At 47.0% G+C, this 25,117-nt stretch overlaps 1 pseudogene across 1 annotated transcript in view; it reads right to left on the bottom strand.

Moving 5' to 3' along the window:
* Positions 1–25,117, bottom strand: part of LOC311061634 (receptor-type tyrosine-protein phosphatase U-like) — a 61,328-nt pseudogene that overhangs the window by 17,281 nt on the left and 18,930 nt on the right. The window contains exons 7-11 of the transcript in view: positions 22,225–22,305; positions 21,653–21,864; positions 17,258–17,578; positions 14,752–14,879; positions 7,615–7,804 (exon numbers count right to left, since the gene is read on the bottom strand). The product of the transcript in view is annotated as a receptor-type tyrosine-protein phosphatase U-like (transcript). The remainder of the gene's footprint in view (positions 1–7,614; positions 7,805–14,751; positions 14,880–17,257; positions 17,579–21,652; positions 21,865–22,224; positions 22,306–25,117) is intronic.

Here is a 25,117-nt window from a genome sequence, read left to right as displayed (position 1 = left end):
CTGAATTGGCATCCAGGGAGTGTGTGTGCACAGTTTTGCAGCAACCGGGCCAACGGTGCCGGAGATTAGCTGTTCACAGACAGATGGACACACGGACACACGGACACACGGACGGACGGACGGAGGGTAAAACATACTCTCTCGCCATGCCTTTTGGCCTGGCGGAGACAATAACCCTGGACAGAATGCAGTGTTACAGCAAATGTTTTTCGTTGACCTCTAGGGAGTGCGCATACAAAGTTTTACACAGATCGGTGCAGTTATAGGTAAAAACATGAATCGGCCTGTTATAGCGCCACCATGAGGCTGATTTGGACATTTTCAAGTGGCATTTCTTCCTCGGCATAGTGGAAATATACCTGCAACATTTCACGGAAATTGCATGCTGTGTTCATGATTTGAGGCATTTTGTTGAAAACGGAGCACTCCTGCAAACTTTGGAAGCCATTTTTAGCCAATCAGGATGGAATATGAAAAATCTGAAACACACGTTTCGTTTAATGACTATAGAGACACTGTGTACCGATTTGTGCGATTTTTGGACAAAATCTGTAGGAGTACTGTCAAAAAATATGTTTTGCACAAATCGGCCTCCTGGTGGCGCTATAACAAGCCCATGTCAAAAACTTGGGGCAGAGGTTCTGAATTGGCATCCAGGGAGTGTGTGTGCACAGTTTCGCAGCAACCGGGCCAACGGTGCCGGAGATTAGCTGTTCACAGACAGATGGACACACGGACACACGGACACGGACGGACGGACGGACGGAGGGTAAAACATACTTTCTCGCCATGCCTTTCGGCCTGGCGGAGACAATAACCCTGGACAGAATGCAGTGTTACTGCTGCTGTTGCAAACGGAGATCATTGTAAACCAGATCAGATGAAACCAGAGGCCAGAACAGGAAAATGACTTTGTCTTCACTTCAGAGAAAGGACATCATTCTGCTGTACTGCATGTATATTCAAAACTACAACAATGTGCAGGAGTAGTTAGATGTTATATTTACGGCAAACAAACACAATCAGATGGACATCAAACTTCAGAAGCCTGCACACAGACAAAAGCAAGGCAATGCATAAGCTGGCATGTGCTTGCACCACCATACAAATACACACATTCACTGACACACACACACACACACACACACACACACACACACACACACACACACACACACACACACACACACACACACACACACACACACACACACACACACACACACACACACACACACAGGCGTGCATTATACTACTGTAGGGAGATGTGGAGTTATATTTCAGCCAATGCAAGTTAGGTGGTTAAACCCAACATGAATTATGAACACACTAATACAGTAGTGTTAGTGCTAATAGTGTTACATTACACATTCTCATGCTTCGAAACACAAAAGGTATCCACACTGCACCACCAAATGTTTTTCAGTGAATCACAGACAGACAGCTTTTTGTATCAGCAAACGTCGGTTTTGATAAATTGGCACCTCATTCTTTGAAACAGTGTAGTCAAATGGAAAACAAACTGAGACCTCAAGATCAAACCACAAACAAATCGCCTGCCGCTCGGTGTTGGATCTGTAAAGTAAAGGGAACGAATGACCACTCTTCGAGTCCAAAGTCTTCCTTAATTCAGCTGCCCGAATACACTCTACAAGTTGTGGGGAACTGATCAACGCCAAACACAAAATGCAGGGTACAAGCCCAATGAAGGGTATTTATTCACACCTCTTTGTATGTGGGACCCGCAGGTCCTTGGTAATACTTTCAAATAACTTCAAATAATAAAGATCAAACTCAAAGTTCGCCCCGCGTCGGGGTATTTTCATGCATCACAATGTCTCTGTTTGGATTCCATGCGCCTCAGCGTCATCGTCATTTATCCATGCATTGTGTCGGGTAATGTGATTAACTCCCACAGGTTGCCTAGGAGTAAACAAAGAGTGTCCTTTTTAATACTACGATTCACAAGCATTTAACAATGTGCGGGAATAGTGGAGAATATTGCCTTACCGCCTGTAGCACCCGTCCAGTCACCAGGAGAGCCAATGCCAGACTGAGACAGAGTAGCCATACTTGTAGCCAGGTGCCACACCTAACCTGTCGCCGCAGCTGCGCTGAGTTGGGGCTGATTCATGATGGTGAGTGGCAGGTACCGCCCCTCTATGACGCTGCCCAGGCTGGTGCGCTGTCTCTCTGGTCTCACTCTGTCTCTGTCCCATGGCCTCTCCCTGGTGAGGTGCTTACCTGACAGGCGGTATTGTGGCGATACTCCACATATCCCCCCCCTAAGCCCGCCGCTTGGTCCGGGGGCTTCCAGCTCCTCTACTTCATACATTCGAGATAGGGCGTCTGCGTGTGGGATCTCCCTCCCGGGCCGGTGCTCCACCTTAAAACAGTAGTCCTGCAGCTCCAGGAACCACCGCGTCACTCTGGCGTTCCGGTCTTTATTGGTGGCCATCCATTTTAGGGGAGCATGATCTGTAATGAGGGTAAAGGTACGGCCCCACAGGTAATATCGCAGGTGGTGAATTGCCCATTTCACCGCTAAACACTCTTTTTCTACTGTTGCGTAATTTTTCTCATGGTCTAACAACTTTCTGCTCACGTAGGTAATTGGATGTTCCTCTCCATCAAATACCTGTGCGAGGACCGCCCCCAACCCGGTGCCCGACGCGTCTGTGTGGAGGACGAAGGGCCGGCTGAAGTCGGGGGCTTTCAATACTGGCTCCTCACAGAGCGCGCTCTTCAAGGTCTGGAACGCGGCCTCCGTCTCGGCCGTCCAGACGATGTGGTTGGGGCGTTTCTGACATGTTAGCTCATACAGTGGGGCTGCAATAGTAGAGTAGTTTTTCACACATTTTTGATAATAAGCCATAAGGCCAAGGAACGATTTTACTTGCTTTTTCGTGACCGGTTGGGGCCATTCCCGGATCCGCTCCACTTTACGCGTCTGGGGCCGCACGCACCCTCGTCCGATCGTAAACCCCAGGTAGTCGGTCTCCGTCAGGCCGATGCGGCACTTCTTGGCATTTGCTGTCAGCCCGGCTCGTCTGAGCGCCCCAAGGATGGCGTGGAGGTGCTGCAGATGGAGGCTCCAGCTCGGGCTGTGGATCACGATGTCGTCTAGGTATGCTGCAGCGTAGTCTCGGTGGGGGCGGAGTACACGGTCCATCAGCCGCTGGAACGTGGCGGGCGCGCCATGGACTCCAAACGGCAGCACCGTGTACTGGAACAGCCCATCGGGCGTGGAGAAGGCCGTCTTCGCCTTGGCCCGGTCCGTCAGCGGCACCTGCCAGTAGCCCTTGGTCAGGTCCAGGGTGCTGACGAACCGGGCTGGACCCAGGCGCTCGATCAGTTCATCCACTCGGGGCATCGGGTATGCGTCAAAGGCGGAGACGTCATTCAATTTTCTGAAGTCGTTGCAGAAGCGCAGCGTCCCGTCTGGCTTCGGCACAATCACGATCGGGCTGGACCATGGACTGTATGACTCCTCGATCACTCCTAATTCAATCATCTTGGCCACCTCTTCTTTGATGGCTATTCGTCGGGCTTCTGGGATGCGATAGGGCCGTTGGCGCACTATCTTCCCCGGGTCCGTGCGGATGTCGTGCCGGATCAGCGTGGTTCGGCCGGGGAGGTCGGAGAATATGTCCCGGTTCCGCCCCAGCAGGTCCTTGATGTCCTGGGTCTGGGCTGGGACGAGGTCTTCTCCGATGGGCACCGGGGGCAGCGTCTGCGCGGGCACGGCGGTCATCAGCGCTGGCAGCGGTAGTCGGGGGGCTGAGATCCACTTTTTCAAGATGTTCACATGGTAGATCTGCTGGCCTTTCCGCCTGCCGGGCTGGCTCACCCGATAGTCCACGGGGCCCACCTTCTCCACGACCTCGTATGGTCCCTGCCACTTTGCGAGGAACTTGCACTCCGAGCTGGGAACCAACACCAGGACCTTCTCTCCCACCTGGAACTCGCGGAGCGTGGCGCCTCGATTATAGGTCCGGGCCTGGTCTCGCTGGGCTTTCTCCATATGTTCTCGTACCAGGGGCCAGATGGTCTTCGCCCGGGCCTGGAGACGCTCCACGTGTTCCACCACACTGCGGTGGGGAGAAGGCTGGCGCTCCCAGGTCTCTTTGGCGATGTCCAACAAGCCACGGGGCCTCCGGCCATACACAAGCTCAAATGGCGAGAACCCCGTGGACGATTGCGGTACCTCCCTGATGGCGAAGAGCACATACGGAATCAACTGGTCCCAGTCTTTCCCGTCCACATCAGTTAGTTTCTTCAACATTTTTTTTAAAGTCTGGTTAAACCTCTCGACTAAACCATCCGTCTGTGGGTGGTAGACGGAGGTGCGAATACGCTTCACTTTCAGCCATTTATACAATTGTGACATCACTCGGGACATGAAACAGGTGCCTTGGTCCGTTAATACCTCTTCAGCTATGCCCACCCGGCTAAATAGCATCAGTAGTTCGTGGGCCACCGCTTTAGCCGAGGCCGCCCGCAGGGGAATGGCCTCGGGATATCGAGTGGCATAATCCAGTATCACTAAAATATAGCGGTGACCGCGACTGGACTTTGGCAATGGGCCCACAATGTCCATGGCAAGGCGTGAAAATGGCACTTCAATTATCGGCATTGGTACAAGCGGGTTATGAAACGTGGGCCGCGGAGCGGTCTTTTGACATTCAGAGCAGCCTTTGCAAAAGTCCTCTACTGCCCGTTTAACCCCGGGCCAGTAGAAGCGGGCCAAAATGCGCTCATATGTCTTTTGGCTTCCCAAGTGCGCTCCTAGTTGGTGCGTGTGTCCTAAATATAACACCCGTGACACATATTCTTTTGGTACAAGTAACTGCTCGACTAGGTCCCCCCCCTTGTCCAACACACCCCGATATAACAAGTCTCTCTTTACAAGGAAGTATGGGTGATTCAATGCACTCACCCCCTCACATTTCTTCCCGTCGATGGCGGCCACGTTCCGGCGCGCCATGTCCAGGTTCGGGTCGGTCCACTGCGCCGTGGCGAACCCCCCAGCCCGGGGTGGTTCGAGAGCTTCGGCGCCGGGGAATTCGGCGAAGGGGTCCGCAACATCAGCGGGGCCCGCGGCCCCCTGGCTTGACGTGGCCTGCATGTCCTCCGCCTCCCGTCTTTGGTCTTTTCCTCTCCTCTCCTTTTCTTTGTCTCTTGCGTCTCTCTCGTCTCCCCCATCTCCTGCCGGGGAGCTGTCACTCAGGCCAGCTGGTGTAGTGGCGCGGAACGCCGGGCAGGCGTGGAGCGCGCCTGGAGGCGCCGGGCGCGGGACGCGTCGGCGGCGGTGGCGGGCGGTGCCGCGCAGCAGGCCGGGGTCCCAGTACCGGGCGAACAGGACACAATCCGCGCCGATCAGCAACGGCACGGGCAGGTTGGGCACGACCCCGGCTGGCACCACGGCGTCTCCTCGGGGCGTCTGGACGCGGAGCTGGGTCACTGGATAGTGGCGCACATCGCCGTGGACACAGGTTACTGGCACGGTGACGGCGCTGAGCTTCCCGGCCAGGTCCGCTCGTACGAGAGTCACCGCGCTGCCGGAGTCCAGCAGGGCGTGCGTGTCGGTCCGTCCAATCTTCACGGGCAGGCGCGTCTGACGGTGCGGGCTGGTGCCGGTGTGCAGGCAGGGCCGCGCGCTGTCGGAGCTGGCTGCGGTCCCCATGGATACGTCGCGCTCTCTCTCGGGGCACGACCAGGAAATATGGTCCGCCTGCCCGCAGACATAACAGCGGCGTTGGTGTGGGCCTCGGGTGGGCCCTTCGGCAACGGCGGCCTCGGTCCGGGCGGCGGATGGGTTCGGTGGCGTCGACCTTCGACGATCGCGGCTGGGCTTCTCCTCCCCAGGGCTCTTGGCTGCTTCGGTGCGCGTGGTCCTCATCATGTCCACGCTCACTTGGTGGTTTTCTAAGAGGGCCACGAGTGCCTCCAGTGAACTCGGACTCACTCGGGAGGCGTATCTCCGGGCGTCAGGCGGCAACGAACGAATGCATCGGTCGATCACTAAGCGGTCGATGATAGGTGGATCTCCCCCGGTGGTCAGCCAGCTGTGGGCGCTGCGCCGTAGAGCCGCCACCTGCGGTCGGGGTGGAAAGGCCGAGTTGTAGGCCCAGCTGTGGTAGCGCTGCGCTCGAGCTGGGAGGCTGTAGCCCTGGGTGGCGAGAATGGCGTCCTTCAGCTTCTGGTAGACTTGGGCGTCGGCGAGGGTCAGGTCACGACAGACACGCTGGGCCTCGCCGGTGAGAAACGGGGCCAGAAGTGAGGCCCAGTCTGCCACTGGCCACTTCTCTCGGGCTGCGGTGCGCTCAAACACCTCCAGGTACGCTTCAATATCATCTTCTGGTGTCAACTTAGTGAGTACTTCTCTAGGGGCGCGTGTGCTAGCCACCTCTCGGGCAATTTTGGCAATTAAACTTTGTACCGCTGTCTGTAAGTCAGCTTGGCCTTTGAGTAGGGCCGTTAAGGCACTGGTACGTACCATTTTTTTTTTTTGGTTTTGGCGTGGATCAGTGTACCCGTATTCTCCACCATATGTGGGGAACTGATCAACGCCAAACACAAAATGCAGGGTACAAGCCCAATGAAGGGTATTTATTCACACCTCTTTGTATGTGGGACCCGCAGGTCCTTGGTAATACTTTCAAATAACTTCAAATAATAAAGATCAAACTCAAAGTTCGCCCTGCGTCGGGGTATTTTCATGCATCACAATGTCTCTGTTTGGATTCCATGCGCCTCAGCGTCATCGTCATTTATCCATGCATTGTGTCGGGTAATGTGATTAACTCCCACAGGTTGCCTAGGAGTAAACAAAGAGTGTCCTTTTTAATACTACGATTCACAAGCATTTAACAATGTGCGGGAATAGTGGAGAATATTGCCTTACCGCCTGTAGCACCCGTCCAGTCACCAGGAGAGCCAATGCCAGACTGAGACAGAGTAGCCATACTTGTAGCCAGGTGCCACACCTAACCTGTCGCCGCAGCTGCGCTGAGTTGGGGCTGATTCATGATGGTGAGTGGCAGGTACCGCCCCTCTATGACGCTGCCCAGGCTGGTGCGCTGTCTCTCTGGTCTCACTCTGTCTCTGTCCCATGGCCTCTCCCTGGTGAGGTGCTTACCTGACAGGCGGTATTGTGGCGATACTCCACAAAGTGTATCTAACTATTCATTTCAGGAATCTCTGCCTTTATGTCTATCCTTTGCAAATGGTACCTCAGGAACGGTTCATCTAATTGACTTCACACTTGGTGGATACTGCTGAGGACTGAAGGGAGTGCAGGACTGCAGTGTCAAGTTGTGATGTGGATTGGATGAGTGGTTCTCCAGAACCCGCTCTAAATGGGCCGACCCAACTTGCAAACCACTCCTCTGATCGACTTCACACTTGGTGGGTGGGGCAACCAAGGAAGTGCAGTGTCTAATAAGAAGTCTATCGTATAAGCATTCTTAACGGCTGCCATGCCCCGAACGAGCACTGCACTAATTATTTCAAATAATCCCCTCCTTGCTCTGTAACAGCATGTGTCAGCTTATAGGACATAAAGACCAGCTCTATGGCCAGCAGGTCCGCTAGTCGAGCAAACCAGCTCACCAGAAATGTTGGTGGTGATCTCGGTGAGGGCCGTCTGGCCGAAGCCCTTGGTGGTGTGGGCGCGGACAGACACCAGGTAGGTGGTTCCTGGGTGCAGGCCTGAGAACATGTGGTAGGTCTCGTTCCTCAGCTTGGAGACGGTTCGTCTGGGCCCCGGCACGTTGATGCTGGGGTCAGACGACTCGATGCTCTGGTAGGACAACAGGAAACAAAACGTCACTTTTTTTTTAAAACAAAACAAACTTTTTTTTTTCTTTGTTGCCATTGCAATTTGCTACGGAGCTGAGAAGAATATTTAAGGATTTAATACATGTTTACTGTTCTTATATGAGAACACTCTTGTAAATGCATCTTTAATTTGATTTTAATTTAATTCAATTTAACGGTGAGATCCTTACCGTCCTGAATGATTAGACACACCTTCACAGACAGGATTATGATTTTTTAACACATTTTTTAGATTTCGTTGTTCCGTTTCCTCTGGTGTTTTTGTTTAGTTTTTTTATGAAAACTTTCAGCGGAAAACAGTCAATAACAACAGCCTAAACATGCAGACCGATGTTGTTGGCATGGAGCAGTGCTCTGACGCAGTGGAACATCTGGCAAGTGTGACGATGAGAACAACATGGCTTGGTGTTATTTTAAGCCTAGAGAATGAGAACAACATGGCACCGCTGTCATGTTTGGCCGAGCGTTGGACGGTGAAACAGCTGGTGAGGTGTGGGTGGATTTGTGCTGTTCAGGTGTTATTGTGCCTTGCTTACTCCCTCGCCGCCCACGGACCTGATGTCTCGCCCCTCACGGCCCTATTGCGGCCTTCTCCTCTTCACCCCCTTCACCCAGCACACACCAATGTTATTATTATACAGGGCAAATCATTTTTCAGCGCTTGCGGTCTTTCACAAAAAGTGTCCGAACCATCCGCCATCCCCCTCTGTCTGTCTGTCTGTCTGTCTGACTTTCTGTCTGTTTTGTACAAGACGCAGATGTAACTGTCCCTCTGTGTCCAACTATCCTATTATAATTCTAGTAACCTCACGGTGGTGGTGGTGGTTGGGTGGTGGTTGGGTGGTGGTTGGGTGGACTCTTGATCAAACTGCGCATGCGTCGTTGCCAGGTTTCGCGAGAGAAACAAGCAGCAAGGTCTATGAAAACGAGGCCAAACCAAACGAACCCTATAACACCAACATTGGCCCTAAAGCGCTTACAATACGCGGACATGGCAACACCAGGCTGCAACATAGACCCCGCCCACTCTTTCAGTGCACTCTACGGCCGCTCGGATCTACACAGTACACACCAGACTTTTCAAAGCGAGCGTATGCGTTGTGCGTACCGTTTGTTTAGATTCAATTGATTATCAATGACACCGGCTACACGAGGCGCGCGGATACGTGCATCCCCCATACGCAGACTTTTAAAATAGGACTGGATCTAAAAGACGCGTGTGTGCGTCAAAAACTCTGCTGTGTTTCGTGTGTGTGTGTGTGTGTGTGTGTGTGTGTGTGTGTGTGTGTGTGTGTGTATGTGTGTGTGTGTGTGTGTGTGTGTGTGTTTGCGACGACGGGGGGGACGGGGGGGGAGTAGCATCGTGCCTCCGTGGTGTGTGTGTGTGGCTGGGGGGGGAGATGATCGCCCGTGTGTGTTCGCGACAGGCCACGGGCCGCATGGATGTACCGTGGTGTGTGTGTGTGTGTGTGTGTGTGTGTTTGTTTTTGTGCGCGCTCGCGACGGCCGACGGCTCCGCCTGTTATATGCGCGGGTGTGTTCTGTGCCTCCACGACGGGATGTGCATCCGTTTGTGTGTACACACGACTGACTACACCAGTGGTTCTCAAACTTTTGCATGTCAAGGACCCCCAAATTGACACTTATTAGCCCGCGGACCCCCATTTGAAAAGATAAGCCAGGGACCCCAATAAGAGAAGGTTTATACGGCTTTCTAGCAGGGATTCTCAACCATTTTAATGTCAAGTACCCCCAGTTTGACATGTATTAGGCTACGGACCCCCATTTAATGGCATTTATACCTGGGGCCCGAATTTATATTATAAAATCAATGTTAATTTAACTCTGAGAGTGTGCAAATGGAACCAAATGGACACGTTAGGGTCCATTTGGTTCCATTTGTACACTCTCAGAGTTACAGAACCATAAGGGTGCATTTGGTTCCTATCCATCATTTAGCTGGGGACCCCCTGGAACTGCCTCAAGTACCCCTGGGGGTCCCCGTACCCCACTTTCAGAACCAATGGACTACACAGTACAAACTCACTTTCGATCCCTGATAAACTCTCTGTTCTCAGCGCATAAGCCAAACTGCACACTTTAGGTGCTCATATTCCCCAACGGGTATGGTCTAGTTCCTATAATTCACTATCTGTCCTGTGTTTGTCACAGCCTGATTGTTGCACCTCCCGTGTCTTCTTCTCTCTATAGCGTGTCATCTCTAAATATGTGCGTAGCGTGCGTATGTGCATGCTTCAGTTTGGTACCATTTGAATCCACCTGTTAGCCTGGGTAAAGATATTTTTTGGGGCTTTTTGCCTTTATTGATATATTACAGTAGGCTGACAGGAAATGGGGAGAGAGATGGGGGGTGACACGTACTGTAAGCAAAGGTCGTCGGGATCAGGAGTCGAACCCGCGACGCGCTGGCATTGATTGCAGCCTAGGGTGCCTGGTCCGCCACGCTGCGGCCCAGGCCGGTAAGCGCACATTCTTAGCACGCATTCTCCTGCAGACTCACACTGTTGAGCACAGAATGGCTACATTGGACCACAATGGAAACAAGCCCCCTTTTTGTGTTATCCTTTTAGCATAACATTTGTACTGTACTACCTGTACTGTTAACAAACTTGTTAATACAGTATTCAATCAATCAATCAATGGAACCCACTGGGGGCTAAGTTTGCACCTCGACTACATTCACTTTAGCTTCCTATTTTCCTCCCAGTTGAAACTGGTGTTCTTCACAACCAAACCAGGCTATATCCCACCCTACCCCATGCGCTGACCAGAACTACTGTACTAATATACAGCCTGTTATGCAGCTCAAGCCCTGCTTGATATGAGGCCATCAATAATTAATTAGAAACATTTAAAGTTGGCCCCATGTGGAGGCATCTCTTAGGCAAATAATGATAATGCTTGGCCCCCATGTAATTACAGCCTGGAGTCTGGGGCTGTATCTCATTACCATAAGAATGTATAAATCTTATGAACTGTGAAGAAGGATCCTTTCTATTTAATGGTTGGGACTCCTGTGTATCGCTGGCTGTCTACCAACAGTTGGAAAAGCGAACTAATAGTGCAGCGGCTAAAAGCAACATTTTGGGAGAATCGTTCACTTGGTGATACAAGCGTGAAACTTGGTAGAGATCATCTTTAGAGGTCATTTATCGATTTTTTTAATCGAGCCACTTGAAAATCAAAGATGGCGGCCATTTATTTAAAGATGGCTGCCGAAATGTGTCTGATTTAGCTTTTCAGCATATTTTGCCTATGCTTTTGTGATGTCAATCACCAAAACACCAAATAGAGCTCCCCTAGTATACTTCTGAACATTTGCAACATTATTCTTTAGTTTTTTCTAAACTGTTTTTAATGTTTTACAATAAAAAAAAACAAGATATAGGCTAAATCGGGGATTAAACCAATAGAAATTAAAAAGAAAATCAAGATTTCTGAACATGTAGTTATTTTTAACTGCTGTGGGTGGAGGAGGGATTTGTGAGGGTTAATTGGTCAGCAGGTGTTTCCAACTATCTAATTAAGCTCTCCTCTATATAGGTGCAGGCTGTGACTTCCTTCAGTTTCGGACACACAACAGAGTGAGAGCGAGCACTTAGCAAGTTGAGCTACCAGTGACTAGTCTTCTACCAAACCAGCCTTTGAATTGTGGTCAAGGATGGCTACAACAATCAATGTCAAACATAAGACAAACTGGACAAAGTGTTGTCTTTGTCAGAAAGACACACAGGAAACTTTAATGTCACCACAACGAAAAGTAAATAAAAAAGATTCTGGATACAGCATCCTGGCAATAAATATTCTCAGTGAATTGATTCCCTATTTCTTTGCCAACAATAATGTAAACTACGCACGTTGGCTCTCAATCCATCTTCAAGATATGATGACAATCGATGACAAACACCCTCAAGTAGCTGAACAGTTTCACAAGGGACATTTTGTGGTGCATAAATCTGAAAGAGAATTTTCAGCAATAGCCATAGATCAGGCCCATGAGCAAAACAACGCAGTTATTAAGGGTGAGGGTGGAGCTATTGGACTGACAGAGGATCCTGCTGCTCTCAGGCGTTGGATGGTTGCAGGCCCAGAAATTAGCTACATCGTTGCTAAATATGAGGCTTAGTCCATCAGAAAGGATGCAACACCAGTCACCAAACATCACGAGCAAGGTCTGAGTGCTCAAAGGTCTTTCTTTGGGAAGGTGGATGCTCTTCACAGAGTTATTCAAGCATGTGGCAATCCTTTCCTCGAGGAATCATCTGATCTAATGGTGTTGGACACAAAGGATATTGCTTATCCGTCCAATGCAAGAATGGTTATCGATCACCACAAAAATGGAAAGGAACAGTTCAGGTAATTTATGGAAGGACTGAAGAATCACAATGAATCTGCATTTTACAAAGCAATCAAGAGGAATCCAGTTGCATTCTTCAAGCCTAAAACATCTGCTGTTGTTTCCAAGGAGAATTCCCTGAAATCAGATTGTCAGTTGTTTTCAAGACTATTCATCTCTTGCCAAACAAGGCAATGTAATTTGGAAGAATTCTTCATGCATGAAAACCAGTCAGCTCCTGCTTCACTGAGTGATAATGGAGTGATTCATTCATACCAGAAGTCAGAACTTCTCAACATACAGGAATCTGGAATCACCAAGCCTGATGTAGAGCCACAGGCAGACACAATCATTATTGATGGGTCAGCCTTCATCAATGCAAACCCTCCACGTGGATCAAAAAGGTTTCAGGACTATGCTGCAGAAGATATCCTTCCTAAAGTAGAGGCATATTGTGCAAAGTACAAGCGAGTGGATATTGTCTTTGATGTTTACAAAGAGTCCAGCCTGAAGTCAGAAACCAGAGCACGACGTGGGAAGGCCATTAGAAGAAAGGTAACAAAATCTAGCAAGACTCCATCAAACTGGAAAAGCTTCCTACGAGAAGATGACAACAAGATAGAACTCTTTAGCTTCTGGCAAGCAAAATATGTCAAATAGGAGCAGAAAGCACTATTGTGGTGACACGTGGAGAAGAGATAGTCAGCAACAATGTTGAAATCACAGAATCTGTAGACTTGACCCCTTGCTCCCACGAAGAGGTAGATACGAGAATATTTGTCCATATGCGACATGCAATAGGAAATGGGAGTACCTCAATGATGATCAAAGCAAACGACACTGATGTTGTTGTTTTAGCAATATCATGCTTCCAATCCTTACAAGCAATAGGTTTGGAGAAGCTGTGGATTGCTTTTGGTCAGGGAGCCCATTCAAGATGGATTCCAATCCATGACATTGTCTCAACAATCGGGCCAGAAAAATCAAGTGGTCTACCATTTTTTCATGCATTTAGTGGGTGTGATGTTGTGTCTGCATTCCGTGGCAAGGCAAAGAAATCCGCATGGCAAACATGGAATGTGTGCGATGACGTGTCAGGGACATTTGCCAAGTTGAGTCAATGGCCTACAACCATTGATGACGATGACCTCCAAATGTTGGAAAAATTTGTTGTCATAATGTATGACCGATCCAGTGCGACCGCAACTGTCAATGATGCACGCCTGCATATGTTTGCCCGTAAGCATGATACCATACCCCCAACAAGTGCTGCCCTGAAGGAACACGTTAAACGTGCAACCTATCAAGCAGGAGCTGTCTGGGGCCAAGCAACTATAACTCAGCCAGATATTCCAAGTCCTGGAGAATGGGGATGGAAATTGGAAGGGCAAAGGTGGTTGGTGAATTGGTCAACACTTCCACCAATTGCTGCCAGCTGTCAGGAATTAGTTAAATGCTCCTGCAAAGCTGTACTGGCAGGTGCAAATGTTATCGTTCAACTCTTCCTTGTACAGCATTGTGCAGCTGCGATTGTGAATAATACATTAGACATATTCTAGACACTTAAGGAAAAAAAAAAAAAAAAAGAAGGAAATGTATGTATATAGATATTAAAAACTGGGAAAAAAAAAAGAAAAACACTAAAGAAAAAAAGAAAAAAAAAAGAAAAGTAAGACACCCCCCCCCCCCCAAAAACAAAACAAAACAAAATACAGGGTGCAACAGATATCGTGATAGCGGCCATTTTGGGAAAAAATGGACGCCATATTGGATTTTTGAGTGGCTCGATTAAAAAAGTCAAAGAGTTGACCTAAAGGAATGTTCATGCCAATTTTCACGCTTGTATCACAAAGTGAACGATTGTTCCTACTACCTGCTCTACTATAACAAAAACAAGACACAGAGTCCGGCCTCTATATCCCCGCTTACACTAACACTAAGACTAACCCTAACCCTAAGGAAAGCGGGGAACATAGAACCCGGGAACATGACCCCAACTGAAAAGGCTTTCAGACGGTTAGCTAAATTAATTATCAGTTATCTGGCTTGAATCCTTCTACATATTATAATAGCCTACATCTTGAAAACCTTTCTTCAGAATTGCTTTTCATCATCCTTTTAACATGCTATTGCGTGCTGATATTTATAACTTTGCCTATTGAGCTTGGGCTTGGGGTTTGCTGTGTGCATGTACCACCGTGAGCTGAGCTGTGATTGGTCTACATATGCTGGATAGACATACAGAGACACACACAGAGATAGAGATAGACAGACAATACAGACACACCCTCTTCTGGTTCTAGATGGCTAGGCCTCTTCAGCACCAGTGTAAAAAGTCAATCTATATTAAATAAAACTGAGCTAGAAGGTTAAAAGAGAAAGAAAACTAACTTTCAAAGTGAGGAGATATCTCTTCATTGCATCATTAGACTGACAATAGATATTGGCAAAGGAGTGTACATCCCCCACCTGGAATGGTTTAGATAGGTGAAAGAATGACTCATCATGTTTGGAATCACTGTTTTTTTGGTGTTGTTTTTGCGTGACTAAACTCCGTTCAGATAGCTTACCTGATATTGTGAGATGAGGCCATTAGGCTCCAAAGGCTCCTCCCACTTGAGGAAGATCATATCGTCCAATGGGGTGAAGGTCAGCGATTCTGGAGCGATGCCACCAGGAACTACAGAGAGAAAGAAACAAAACAGTGTTCTCAGTAACAATCAGCACAGTGGACTCAACGTTAAGGGACACTTGTGTCTGTTGGCTAGAGGATAAAGACACATTGGACAGAGAGGAAAGGAAGTGAACCAAGGGGAAACAGCGATACATTTTAGGAAGGGAAGTGATGAAGGGGCTTGCAGCGCACAGACAGGTCCGCTAGCGGCCCGCTGCATGAATTGGGATTGTGTGTGCCAACGCTGCAGGCTTCCCTCCACTGTCTGATAACAGAGCACCAAGTCTTGGAGGATGACACGCCATTTTTCTTCTTTAGCGCCATGCTGACTGAATAAAAAACAGGGAACTGAGCCAAAACAGCCACAAACGGGACTTTTGTCTTATATCCTGAGAGTAAATAAGCATGTATTTTTGCCTCCATGAAATGCATGTTCCAAACAGCACAGAAGGAAACTCCCATCCCAAATAGTGATGTTCATAAAAGTCAGAAAGCAAAAATCATTTGCAATGAATAGTATTTGTCTGTCTTTATGGCTTTCTCCCTCTGGCTCTCTGTGCATATACTGTATATGCACGTGTGTGCATGTGTGTCTCCATGTGTGAAACTGCATAATTGCATGCCGGTTCCTTGCAGAAACACGGCATAAAAAAGCCTTGTGTCGTGTCTCTGTGAGGCAGGCAGAGGACACTTGAGACAAATCCCGTTGCCTCCGTGGATCATTGACAGTCAAATCTGCTCCCTGTGCAGAACAAATCATTGCAGCCATGTTTGACTGTGAGCCCAACACGAAATAGACACAGGGGAAACTTTCACCAGCTGGGTTTCAATTACTGTTATCTCCAAGTCTGACAGTGGTTCCTGTACTGGCAGAGGGACTGGAGAACTGTCAGATCTGTTCAAAGGAAAAACGTATCTTGTGCGGCAGAAAAAAATCAAGAAACAGTGGTGGTGGGGGATCAGGGTGAATTATGGCTCGGGTTAAGGACACATTATTATTATTTGTGTGTTAACTTGTCAGCTCTGAACCAATCAGACCAAATCAAAATAATTAGAAAAGCTGTTGCATTTATCCATGCAGGCGTTGGAGTAAAACCCTTCAGTAGTTTGCAAATATTGTTTCCTCTCGTCTGAAAGACAGCAATGTGCAGCAGGTGCAGATAATTAAGAGCACTCTCGCTTTTCTCCGAAGCTCTTCCACTGTTCGGCAGTTTCAGCAGTGTTGTGCTGTTCAACTGAGTGTGAAAGTACATTACGTTCTCAGCGGGAACCACCTACGGGAGAGTCGTGCGTTATTGAGGACGGCCACCGTCCAATGCCGCCAATTTCATCACAAATCATCATAATGTTCCACCACGTCTCTTACTACATGTCACTAAGTGTCATTCCATTAGTGAGCAATGTGTCGTTTATTCTACACAAGAATACACATCTGACCTTCTGTTTCTCCAGTCTGGGGGAATTTGCATAAGAATGTGTGTAATCTGCTGATATGCACAGGAAAATATTACTACAAAGCAAAGCAAAATCATTTTTTATCATTTTGCTGGTGGCCATGGCTTTCCCGATTAATTTTTCATTTGGCTCCGTTTAAACGGCTGATCTTCTATTTAGTTATGCTGAGCGAGCTTATTTTATGAGTCAATATTTGTGTGTGTGCGTGTGTGTTTTCCTGGTAAAAGACCACCAGAAGGCAGAATTTTGTGTACACATTGTACATTATGTGAGAATGCTAAAGAATGCATAGTAAACTAACAGCATCCCAAAGTGGCTGTAATGTGCTTTCCTAAAACAGCTATCACCTGTTCAACACAGAAATAGATGCATTCAGGGTGTCCAGGTGGCACAGGGGTACGTTTCTTGCCAACCACCGCGGAGTCTGGGGTTCCATTGCTCCACGGAGCATCCGGCTTGGCCTGGAGCTCCAATGAACACAATTGGCCGTGTTCGCCTATGGGAAGCGGCCAGGGAAGGGAGATCTCTATCGCTGCATTAGCAACTCTCACAGGTTGGTCGGGGTACCTGTTCAGCGGGGAGCAGAAGTGGGAGGGATCGTGCGTTCCTCCCCACGTTACGTGCACAATTCCTCACTGCAAAATGAAACGAAGTAGCTGGCGACTTCATGTGTATCGGAAGAGACACCTTCAATAGACCTTTAGCATTAGACCTTTAACATTAGGGGTTGAGTCCAACACACGGTGCCATGTCATTATTCCGAATGAACATAGCGACTAAATTGGGGAGCAAAAGGAAATTGATAGAAAAAAAGGAAATGCATTCACACTTTTCCTCACTAGGAGGATAAAGGTTGTAAAAAAGTAACACGGTAACCAAATAACTTCATTCGGCCACCCGTGTGTTCTTGATGCAGGTTGAACACTCACTGTCTTCCTCCGTCTGGAAGGTGACCTCTCGGCTCTCCTTCTTGCCCTCGGGGTTGGCCAGCGCCAGGCGGACGTGGACGGAGCGGAAGGGCGGCAGGTCTCTCAGCGTGAAGCGAGACGTGTTGCCCTCCACCGACAGGCACTCTCTGACCGTGGCGTTGTTCCCGCCGCCGCCCCCTGTTGGCGTGGAGTAGCGGTAGCACAGGGACAGCGAGTAGGTGTGGCAGCGGGTCAGGTTGTAGCCCAGGGGCTCCCACTGCAAGGCCAGCTGCCGGGGCTCGAGCTCTGTGGCTGTCAGGCCCCGCAAGGCCCGCACGGGTTCTGGTGGAGACACAGAGACAAAGGGTTGAATTAAAATGCATGCGTGCTGGTGGAGAGAGAGACAAAGGGTTAAATTAAAAATGTCATTCAATCACACAATGATGAGCAGTGGTGGAAAATCTACTCACATTTGATACTTGAGTAAAAGTATCAATACTGCAATGTAGAAATACTTCAGAATTTACTTGAGTAAAAGTACAAAAGTATTGGCATCAAAATATACTTAAAGTACCAACAGTAAAAGTACTCATTATGCAGAATGTCCCCATTTCACAAATTTTCTAAATGTATAACAATCTTTTGAAAATAGCAGATTGTAGATCTGCTATTTTCAAATAGTCGAAATATATATAGAGCTTATGTGGTTAATGTAGCCTATGCTTAGTAATACAAATCTAAATCTACAAAGTAACTAGTTACTAAAGTTATCAAATAATTGTAGTGGAGTTAAAGTACAATATTTGACTCTGAGATGTATTGGAGTAGAAGTAAAAGGATTGAAAATTGGAAATACTCCAGTAAAGTATAAAATACCTCAAAACTTGAGTAAATGTACTTTGTTACTTTACACCACTGTTGCATACTGCATGGGGGGCTCATGTGTACCGTTAACACACTTTTAAACTAGACATTCTAAATGTCTTGTCACTAGACAATGTGAAATGAATCAATATTGAGCAACTGCATGGCCTTGTCACCTGAAATATTCATGTTTTTTGTTGGACTGTACAGGTGAAATGGAGGCTGCTTCCAGACGGCATTAGAAACTTGCACTGAAACAAATCATTACGTTTAGACTTAGACATTTCTGTCCCAGAGGAACATTTGTTTTCACAGCCAGCTCAACACAGAAACACAGACATAAACACAGCAGCATACAGAGACAGACAATACATAAGAGTCCTCATGAATATATTCATACATCCCTGCACACAACATGTCAGCTAGGCAGTTTGTTCAACACTACAAAGCCAGACAACACAAACTGCTGAAGTGAACTCTCCTCCATTTTAAACACTTAAACCCTATATTCCACATTGTAAGTCGATAGCGAAAATAGCCCAACTAAAATATCTGCTATTTTTGCGGAATGTTCGCTTATTTTTTACTGAATGTTCACCTATCATGACATGCCCAGAATCAGGACGCTAGGGTTCTTGTGCTTAAGGGCTTGTATCTTTGCACAGATGGCAGTAATGTTTGTGAAGTGATGATCAGTGTCATTTGTTATTGTGAGAGCATGTTGTGTCTGTCTTTCACGTCCATTTGTTTGAGCGTGTGAAACCAGAGGATTTTAGAGGCAGCGTGATGTGTGATGCTGCTACTGTAAGTTTGTTTTGGTTGGTGTTGTTCAAGTAGCAGCTAGGGCCAACGATACAACAGGATGGGTTTAATTATTAAAAGTTATATCATTGTTTACCAGGGCAAACCAGGGAATGCATCGAACAAATCAATGAATGGTTCTGCCAGAATTTCAAGACGGAACTGAAGTAAGGAAGGAAGAACGATTAAAGATCAGCGCTCATCAGCTTCAATCAGTAATGTTAAAACCACAACTCAAGGCAGACATCTTGGTGTAGCCATGGACTGAATTTCAACGAACACAAGGTCAGCCCACTATCACCTTAAGAATATATCAAAGATACACCTGTCTGTGAAATCATTTATTTCAAAATAACATTGAAGGTATAAAGTATTTGGTTTGGGGTTTCAAAATACATTTCTGATCTATCATGAACCATCCAGGCCTCTCAGATCATCTGGGACAGGTCTGCTTTCTGAACCCAGACTCAAAACTAAGTGTGGAGAAGCAGTGTGTTTTTATGCACCACATATTAGCCTGGAACAAACTCCTAGAAAAGGTCATGTTTTCTACAACTCTAAGTTCTTTTAAATGATGTGTTTGATTCCCTTCTTGTGCTGCTGCAGTAACTTTAATGCCAGAATTGTATCTCATCTTTTTTTTTGCCACTTACTTTTCTTTAATCTTTTGAAAAACTTGCCTGACTTTTATTTCTATAATAAACCATCTTTGTTCCTATAATGAACCAGAGACCAGAGGACGTCTGTCTTACTTTGTGATGAAATTACTGCTGTCACATCGGAAGCTACGATTTCTTGCCATGATAACCGACACAATCCGTGTAATTGTTAGATTAACTATTAAAAAATAGTGGCACTCGGTGCGGCGCTATGAGCTTGTATATCTGTTATTTCTGAATAGCTAAAGAAATCTAAAATGACACAGATGCGCTCCCGGTCTTAATGAGTTCAAAAAGCGTCCAGGATATGTGCATCCTGTAGGGTGGTTGGGATCATAAACCGCTGAGAGGAGGGAATGAACCCTCAGCTCGGCCAGTCAAACTGTGATTGACATTATGAACATAACAGCAGTGGCTCAGTGGCTCTTGGGAATCGGAAGGTTCCTGGTTCAATAGCCGGCTCTCTCTGCGTTAGTGTCAAAGTGCCCTTGAGCAAGACACTGAACTCCTAACTGCTCCTGAGGAGGAGGTTGGTGCCTTGCATGGTTTCCTCTGCCGTCTGTGTGTGAATGTGTGTGTGAAGGTAATGCACAATGTGAAGTGCTTTGGATAAATGCGCTATAATATAAATGGAGTTCTAAGTAAGTAAAGAAAAGACACTTTATCTCATTGCATAATAGTTGGAAAAGCAATCGACCGGGAAATAGTTTTTGGCAAAGTCTGGAGTTGGTAAATATACCATCCACTTTAAAATGTATGAATTCCAGCCATCTGGACCGTAACCAAGGACTTCTTGGAAAGGAAACTAAAGTGTGACAGGCTGAGCCACCAGACACCCCAAAATGTTTTATATTTTGAACTTAATGTCTTTGGTTTGCCCACAAGTGTAGAATGAGGTCATCATATTTCTTTTCTGTTTTCCAGGGAATAACAAACTGCATTGAGAATATCGACAAAAACTGTTTTTGTATAGTGTTTGTGCCCATCGACACACTAAAAGCTCTGAAACATTTATTTTGATTTCATGGGGACATAAAGAATGCCAAGAAATGCACTTGTTGTGGTATTCTGTTTTACGACTCCTGCTATATCTATGATTACAATCAGGAGCAGCCATTTAGATCAACGTGTGTGTGCGTGTGTGCGCGTGTGCGCACACACACACACACACACACACACACACACACACACACACACACACACACACACACACACACACACACACACACACACACACACACACACACACACACACACACACACACACACACACACACCTATCTGTACACATAAAACCTTTTCCATTGCAAAACCCATCAGCAGTGGCAGACAAGGCAGACATTTGCATTGCCTCTTGTCTTGTGCTGTCACCCAGGGGGACAGAGTGTCTCGTCCAGGTGAAGGGGGTTGACAGGAGGTGTGCGGCTGGAGGTCAGAGGGCGATGATGACAGTGGATCAAAGAGCGTGACAGGTGAGAAGGCAACATGCTTGCAGACCGGCAGGCCTCAACCAGTCATACTGGTGCATGTTGATAAATAAATACATTAAATAAAACAAATCAGATCAGAGTCATCTGCTGCTGTGAAGGGGTTAAGTTTCTCAGTGTCTCTAAGACAATCTACCAATCATCTGGTCCCAAGGGTTCAAAGCTTTTAGTCCGAAGTGGATTAGATCTGGTTGTTCTGTGTTAAAGATATTATTTGATTAATCAAACTTATATTTTTTAATTAACTTAATGTTTGTTGAAATATTTCTATGATCACAGATCATATATCGAGGTGATCTAAGTGCTGTTTATTCTTTTGTTGGTTTGTTTTGAAAAATCCAAATCTGATCTACTCAGATAGAGATTAAACGTTTTGAGCTTGGGCCCTGTACTAAATGCATAAGGTAGCTGCTAGAATGGTGGAGAGGACAGCCACTAACAACGCCCACTGCTTTGGAAACCAATCATGTCACTGACACAATATGAAAGACTTTAGATGGGTTCCATATAGTTTTTGTTTCCACCCAGTTTTAACAATGAAAGCTGGGAGATTGTCCTCAGTGTGTATATCAAATCATTTCGAGACTGACTGTTGAACCCCTCACCTGCACACTTGGTCCTGCTGATGAGGGGGGGTCCGGGTGCCCCTGTGCCTCCCTCTCCGGGCCGGGTCAGCAGAACACTGATACGGTACTCTGTGTCCGGCTCCAGGTGCCACACCTTGTAGGTGAGTGAACCCACTCCGTGGGTATTTCTGTCCAAGGTGACTGGCTGGCTCTGTACTGGATCTCCCGTCGAATGACAGGCCCGTCCCCCACTATAGAGTTGGTGTTGAGTTAGTCTGGGAGGCATTGCCTCGGAGTTTGGACAGCGGGGGCGCGGCCACTGCGTTGTGATTCAAATCAACAGCCAATGAAGAAAAGGGGGCGGGATCCACATGCAGTGGGTGTTGCATCTAAATAGGATCGCCGGTAAGCAATTTCCCCTTGAGAAATTTCGACCGCCATTGTTGTGTACTGCTGTTTGCCTCTCGTCGGACTTTTTAGACGAGTTGCACAGCTCCAGACCGGTAAGAGGCGTGTCCGCTCAGATTCAGAGCGTAAATTACATCCCGCCCACAAATCCCAGGGCTCTGGCCCAGAAGTTCCTCACCGAGCCGGCGAAAACTTCTGGGAACTCAGATTAGTGTTGAGCTGGATGATCAGGTAGGTGGGCCCCGCCCGCAGGAGCTGAGGGGGGGCGATGGGTGTGGGGGGCACTGCAGATGAAGAGACAGGGAAGGGTCACATGCAATGCATTTCTGAGGAGATAAATACAACTACACATACAAGAATGACTCAGTTTCACTGTTATCTCTATACCTACAGTACATAGACAGTAAAGGAATTCTGAACTAAATGACAGGCATGACATATCGGATCAAATCAAATCACGTCTGACAATAGAATGTTCATAGATTGGGGTCACAGAGATAACAGTTTTTTTTACCAACTATTGGTCCTTACTCCTTAGCCTAATCCAGAGGTCTTCTACAGGGGGTCCGGGACCCCTAGGGGGTCCTCAAAGTTACTACAGGGGGTCCGCCAAATCTTTGTGTGATATGATATTTTTTACATTAACCACTTGAACCCTAGCATCCCTTTTCTGAGGAGAACTTTAGCCAAAAATAGCAGATCTACAAGCTCACAACGCCTCACAGCGTTGTGAGCTTGTAGATCGGCTATTTTTGGCAAAGATGTTTGGTGTAGAGGGAAAAAAGAGCAGACCAAGTAAAACTAAAAAGATGACACACAATTTTATACATAGAGGGGGTCCCTGCTTCATCTCTCTCTCAGCTAGGGGGTCCTTGGCCTGAAAACGTTGAAGATCCCTGGCCTAATCAATGCATTTTTCAGGTTCCTTGAAACTTGTTACAATCAAAAGAAAACTTTGAATTTAAAACCAAAACATGAAGATAGATAAGAAAATGTGAGAAGAAAGGAAAAAGGTTAAGCGAACAAAAGAAATGTCAAGGATTTCAATGTATTTTTAAACCAACATTATTTCTGCTCTGCTAGAGCATCGAATCATACAAAATATTGTAATCATCGTGACCGCGAGAGACCCTTGAACGAAGCAAATCTTAATTTTCATCATAATGAAGCTGAATAATGGCGTGTTTGCCTGAACGATTGCGTGACTAATTCTGTTTCTTTCCCCTGATGGATAATATGACGCTCGTCAGATGAGCGAAATCCAATTAATGCAACACATGTTGTGTAATTCTTACAGGAGCATGTGTGTTGTCTGAAACCAACGCATGTAAACTGCTGCCGCCTACACACATAAGCTGGAGAACTGTAGCTAAAGCATTGACTATATAGGATACACTCTAATGTATTGACAACGGGACAGGGGGGGAGTTACAGGGACACAGAAAAAGGCAAAGTGTGTGTGGGTGGATGAAACAGGGTTTAATGGTCAGTTAACCAGTGGTGGAAACAGTATTCAAATGTTTTACTTAAGTAAAAAATACTGCAATTTTTGTACCAATACTGCAATGTAAAAGTCCGGAATTCAAAATTTACTTGAGTAAAAGTACAAATGTATTGGTATGAAAATGTACTTAAAGTATCAAAAGTAAAGAAAGAAAGATAGCAGAAAATAGCAGATCTACAAGCTCACAACGCGTCACGATGCGTTGTGAGATTGTAGATCGGCTATTTTCAAACAGCCGAGGTATAAAATATGGCTAAAGTGGTTAATGTATGTTTCATAACGTAATCATTTATATCTGCAAAGTAGCTAGTAACTAAAGTTTTCAAATAATTGTAGTGGAGTAAAAGTACAACATTTGCCTCTGAGATGTAGTGGAGTAGAAGTAAAAGTACTGAAAATTGGAAATACTCCAGTCAAGTGAAAAATACCTCAAAATTGTACTTAAGTACAGTGCTTGAGTAAATGTACTTTACACCACTGCAGTTAACACAGAAGAATGCATAGTATGCCTATGCAGAATATATCTGTGGGTGCATGTGTGCATGAGCGAGAACGTTCAAATGCATTCCTCATGAGATGAGATGCAAGTGCATTTGCATAGATTCTATACATGACATTCCTATACGGGTGAGTATATCCGCCAGGCAGGCAGTGGCGTAGGCGGGTGAGCGAATACACTCTGTGAATCACAGCGGTGTGTGTGTGCACACAGCATGGCCCGAAGTTGGAGACGGCAACAAAAACGTGCCCTACCAAAAGTATAGTGAAGGAGTGTATAACCCTATACTCGCTTTCAAAACTGCCCTAAAAGAATACCTTCAGGAGGCTGCAATTCGAAACTGGCCCCTGTAAATGTCATAACCTAGACCGCCCGCCCTTAGGATTTTTTTGGGGCTTTTCAATCCTATTTAGTTGACCTTGTATTTTGAACTGTACTTCCATGTGCTTTTTTCTCTGCAAACTTCTAATTAAAGTAACACACACCGTTACACTGCAGCCACACACCCACGGGTGTGTGTGTAACGCTGGTCACACGGGCAAACACAACACACAAAGCCAGATGAGCCGTACCTCAGGCGGATGATTGTGTTTACCTGAGCAGCGTGAAAAGCCCATTACAGTTGTTTTAAATGCGTAGTGGCATGTGAGGCGGAAAACAAACATGGAGGAAAGCGCTTGGAAGGAGGAGTTGCGGGGGTGTTTAGCGTGACATGGGCCTCCCAGATGTCGTGTCTTAACAGAAGGTGTGAGCTGACAGCTCCTCATCTCTCCATGCTAATGTGTCTGCGCTCCGGGGCGAACCGGCAATCGGTTCAACTAGCGGAACGGGGAAAATCAGAAGGCCAGCATCGCTTCGAGGCGAGCTGCTGATGGTGTGGGCTCTGCGATGCTCGCTCACACACACACACACACGCAGCAGAAGCGGGATATTGTGTAAGCTGTCGCTCCCTTCTGCTCCTCAAAACTAAGTGGGTTTGGTTCGGTTTAGCAGGGGAAGGCAGAAATACTTGCGACGCATTTTAGATATGATAGCCTATTGTCATAAAGGCTAGAGGTGGAGATTATTGCTCGTTTTAAAGTTTAGCTTCCCA

This window comes from Gymnoscopelus microlampas, assembly GCF_963454915.1.
Source record: "Gymnoscopelus microlampas genome assembly, chromosome: 15".
Classification (NCBI taxonomy): Eukaryota; Metazoa; Chordata; class Actinopteri; order Myctophiformes; family Myctophidae; genus Gymnoscopelus; species Gymnoscopelus microlampas.
The sequence above is the reverse complement of the archived record's forward strand: the minus strand, read 5'-3'. Positions and strand labels throughout refer to the sequence as shown.